At 44.4% G+C, this 4,978-nt stretch overlaps 1 long non-coding RNA gene across 1 annotated transcript; it reads right to left on the bottom strand.

Annotated features, from left to right (window-relative positions):
- Positions 1-366: 366 nt before the first annotated feature.
- Positions 367-3,163, bottom strand: LOC127904253 (uncharacterized). Its single transcript, XR_008057220.1, has 3 exons — positions 2,845-3,163; positions 1,547-1,603; positions 367-630 (listed from the first exon to the last, which is right to left on the bottom strand). It is a non-coding gene; the product is annotated as an uncharacterized LOC127904253 (long non-coding RNA).
- Positions 3,164-4,978: the final 1,815 nt, after the last annotated feature.

Raw genomic sequence — 4,978 nt, 5'->3', positions numbered from 1 at the left:
CAATAACTCCGTAACTAAAGCATGTTTTATAATAACAAGTCTGATACCATAAGATACCTTTAATTTATGATAAATATTCATCTTAAATGCAGGCCTATCACGTAAATGAAGGGATTGATTGATGAGTTTAAATACGGAAAAGAGAGGGCCAAACTTAGAAAAGAGATGCTGGTTTAGTCCAAACTGGAATACTTTTCGGTCATTGGGTCATATATGGTGTAACAACCCGGCTTTCTAAGCCCAAAACAATAGTAAATTTTTTTTTTATATATATATATATATTTAATACACATGGTGCCGGTAATCAAAGAACTTGAATCCTCACATCATCAAAATACAATCCATACAATCAACAGTTCATTCAAAAGCGAATCTTACACAAACACATAATATTAAGGTTGCATGATTTGAAGTTCATATTAAAAATATATATACATGGACATGAGTTTGCACTCTTATACTTCTAATAGCCATCACAAATTTTAAACAAAAAGGATCTAATAAAAGTTATACATTCAGTACATTGATCCCTACAAAATACATTGTGATTTAGAATGCATCTACTTAATTCCTTGCAAAAGTAGGTTCCCGTGTATCGGGTATCCTAGACATCTCGTTGGTGTGACGTCCCTGCAGCAGTACAAAACATTTAAGAGAAAACAAATACTTAATAATAATAATAATGGTAACTAACGGCCTAGCAATTAAATAAGCATTAACATTTATAATTTCTTCATGTATTTGATGTAACAATTAGTAGTACATATAGATACACAAGTTTTCAAATGCCATTCGCCGAAACTAGTCGTTTATTTGTCCCGGCTATCCATCCGGATTCCATAGCGATAGCTGCGTCGCTGCCAATCCTAAAATCGGCAGCCGAAACTACATCGCTGCCAATCAAGGAATCAGCAGCGAAACTGGGTCGCTGCCGATTTCTGTATCGGCAGCGAAGACTGCATCGCTGCCGATCCAGAATCGGCAGCGGAAACTGCGTCGCTGTCGATTTCTGTATCGGCAGCGGAAACTAGGTCGCTGCCGATTTCTGTATCGGCAGCGAATACTGTGTCGCTGCCGATCCAGAATCGGCAGCGGAACTGCGTCGCTGCCGATCCACAATCGGCAGCGAAATCATCCCTTTTTAACCCGGCCATCCATTCGGACGCCATTAGCCAAAGCTAATCATTCTTTGTCCCGGCCATCCATTCGGATGCCATTAGCCGAAGCTAATCACTCTTTGTCCCGGCCATCCGTTTGGATGCCATTAGCCGAAGCTAATCAGTCCTTCATCCCGGCCATCCATTCGGACGCCATTAGCCAAAGCTAATCATTCTTTGTCCCGGCCATCCGTTTGGATGCCATTAGCCGAAGCTAATCAGTCTTTTGTCCCGGCCATCCATTCGGATGCCATTAGCCGAAGCTAATCACTCTTTTATCAACAATTAAGCGTTCGACAATTTAATATCGGTTCTAACAATATGGTAGTACTCAAGTTAAAATATTCCAAGGTTCAACGTATGAAAAAAGAAAGGTGCAAGTCACCTACCTGCTCCACCTGTGGGTCGTTCCTGTCTTGATGATGGTCCAATCCCGACCGCACCACCTAAGACATCAATGGTCACAAATCAGCACAGTTGTATTTATTTTATTTTTGAATCACATTCATCATCACACTTATTTCAATAGTTCATATGTTCACATTCAAGTGTTCCCTATTTTACACCATCATATCATGAAATTGTTATTAGCATTTAAGTCATTCCTGCCTAGGAGGCTTATTGTAGGAATCGGCAGTGAGAACTGGTTCGCTGCGGGCTGCCCAATTCGGCAGCGAGAACTGGTTCGCCGCAGGCTGCCAGTTCGGCAGCGAGAACTGCACCGCTGTTGGCGCCACAGTTTCGCTGCACAACGCACAACTCGGCAGCGAATATCACTTCGCTGCAGGAGGTTCAGCTGCGGCAGCGAAACAGAATTTCGCTGCGCAACACACAAATCGGCAGCGAATATTAATTCGCTGCAGCAGGTTCAGTTGCGTCGGCGAAACAGAATTTCGATGCGCAACACACAAATCGGCAGCGAATATCAAATCGCTGCAGCAGGTTCAGTTGCGGCAGCGAAACAGAATTTCGCTGCGCAACACACAAATCGGCAGCGAATATTAATTCGCTGCAGCAGGTTCAGTTGCGGCAGCGAAACAGAATTTCGCTGCGCAACACACAAATCGGCAGCGAATATCAAATCGCTGCAGCAGGTTCAGTTGCGGCAGCGAAACAGAATTTCGCTGCGCAACACACAAATCGGCAGCGAATATCAATTCGCTGCAGGAGGTTCAGTTGCGGCAGCGAAACAGAATTTCGCTGCGCAACACACAATCGGGAGCATCAATTTCAGCACAATCATCACAGTAGAACACATTAATTCCAGCAGCAAACATCACAGCAGAACACATTAATTCCAGCAACAATCATCACAGCAGAACACATTAATTCCAGCAACAACATCACATTAATTCCAGCAACAATCATCACAGCAGAACACATTAATTCCAGCAACAACATCACATTAATTCCAGCAACAATCATCACAGCAGAACACATTAAGTCCAGCAACAACATCACAGCAGAACACATTAATTACCCCCTAGTTAAAGCCAGCCCTCTACCATGATTTGTTAGATGTTCTGAAATTGACTTTATTTCACTTTTGTTTGCTTGTTCTCTTGGTTAATTTCAGCTTCCTTCACAGCTGGCTTAGGGCTTAGATCAATTCTTTTCTTAGGGTTTTTCTTCTTCATTTTCGTTTTTGATCTTACGGGGGAGAGGAAGAGAGTTTCATGACCCATACCTTCTGAATTTAACTAAGTTTGAGGAAGGTTTGACACTATTCAGCTGCTGGTTCTCCTCCTTCTTCTTCCTCTCACGTTTTCCAGCTCTCTTTTTCCTCTCCTCTATGCAGCTGCCCACTCCTCTCTCAAGGTCTCATCTCTCCCTCACAAGTTCACAAAGTAATCTCTACTGGTCTGATTCACGTTTCTGTTGTGAAAGGGGAAGGGAAGAACGGCATGCAGCTGCTGGATTTGGAAGAAGATGGGTCATTCTCTCTCCCCTCTTTGTATTTATACTACCCATCCAATGAAATGGGTTGTTTGGGGGTTGGTTTAGGTGTGTCCTTATCCTTGTTTGGTTTATCTAAAATCAGTTTTACCCCTCCCTCCCACCTCTGCGTCACTTTTCATTGAGAAATCGGCAGCGAAAACTGCGTCGCTACCGATTTCTGTATCGGTAGTGAAGGCTGCGTCGCTGCCAAGTCCAGAATCGGCAGCGAAAACTGCATCGCTGCCGATTTCTGCATCGGCAGCGAAAACTGCGTCGCTGCCAAGTCCAGAATCGGCAGCGAAAACTGCATCGCTGCCCAGTCCAGAATCGGCAGCGAAAACTGCATCGCTGCCCAGTCCAGAATCGGCAGCGAAAACTGCGTCGCTGCCGATTTCTGCATCGGCAGCGAAAACTGCATTCATCATCATCTCTCTCTCTCTAAATATATATATATTTTCCTTTGGGTGTTTACATTCTCCCCTCCTAAAAATGAATTTCGTCCTCGAAATTTAAGAAGTTTCACACTCCATACCTGGTAGATCAAATAAATTGGGGTACTTTTTTCTCATCTCAGCCTCCCTCTCCCAAGTTTCCTCTTCTACTTGAGCATTTCGCCATAAGATTCTAACAATGGGGATCTTTTTGCTCTGTAACTCCTTCACTTCTTGATCTAGTATCCTTATGGGCCTCAATTCCAGTGTTAAGTCTTCCTTGACCTCTACTGGGACCTGGGGTAGAACTCGGGCGGGGTCTACGTTAGCCTTCCTTAACAAGGAGACATGGAACACATCATGGACCCTGGCTAACTGTGGGGGCAAATCCACCTTGTAGGCTACTGGTCCAACTCGTTGTAAGATTTTGAAGGGTCCAATGAAACGGGGAGTTAACTTTCCTTTCAATCCAAATCGTAACATAGTTCTTCCATGGGGCTACCTTCAGGAACACCTGGTCCCCCGTACTGAACTCGAGAGGTCTTCTCCTCACATCAGCATACTTCTTCTGTCTATCCTGTGCGGCTTTGATGCGATCCCTGATAATTCTCACTTTCTTCCGTGGTGACTTGAACTAACTCTGCGCCATATAACTTCCGGTCCCCAATTTCCTCCCAACATAAAGGAGTTCTACACCTCCTACCATACAAGGCTTCATATGGGGCCATCCCTATTGTGGCTTGGTGACTATTGTTATACGTGAACTCCACCAATGCCATGTGTTCCTCCCAGTTTCCTCCAAATTCTAGCACACATGCCCGTAATAGGTCTTCCAAGACTTGAATGACTCTTTCCGATTGGCCATCCGTTTGAGGGTGAAACGCAGTGCTCATGTCCAATCTTGTCCCCAAGGCATGTTGTATGCTCGGCCAAAGTCGAGAGGTGAACCTAGGATCTCGATCCGATACAATGGACACCGGAATCCCATGAAGTCGTACCACCTCATTTATGTAGATCTTGGCAAGCTTGTCCACCGAGTCGGTCATCTTTACAGGCAAGAATAATGCGGATTTCGTCAACCGATCCACAATGACCCATATCGCATCATTTCCTTTTCTCCCCTTGGGAAATCCTGACACGAAATCCATGGTGATCATCTCCCACTTCCATTCTGGAATTTGTATTGGCTGTAATGGTCCCGCAGGCCTTTAGTGTTCAACCTTGACTTGTTGACATATCCCACACTTTGACACATACTCAGCTATTTCCCTTTTCATATTAGGCCACCAATAGAGGTGTTTCAGGTCTCGGTACATCTTAGTGCTGCCAGGATGTATGGAGAATTTGGACTCATGTGCTTCTTGCAGAACCATACGTTTGACTGTTTCGTCATCAGGCACGTACAACCGTTGTCCCATCATCAAGGATCCATCATCCGCTACTCGGAATTTC

Source organism: Populus trichocarpa, chromosome 14, assembly GCF_000002775.5.
Source record: "Populus trichocarpa isolate Nisqually-1 chromosome 14, P.trichocarpa_v4.1, whole genome shotgun sequence".
Taxonomy (NCBI): domain Eukaryota; kingdom Viridiplantae; phylum Streptophyta; class Magnoliopsida; order Malpighiales; family Salicaceae; genus Populus; species Populus trichocarpa.
The sequence above is the reverse complement of the archived record's forward strand: the minus strand, read 5'-3'. Positions and strand labels throughout refer to the sequence as shown.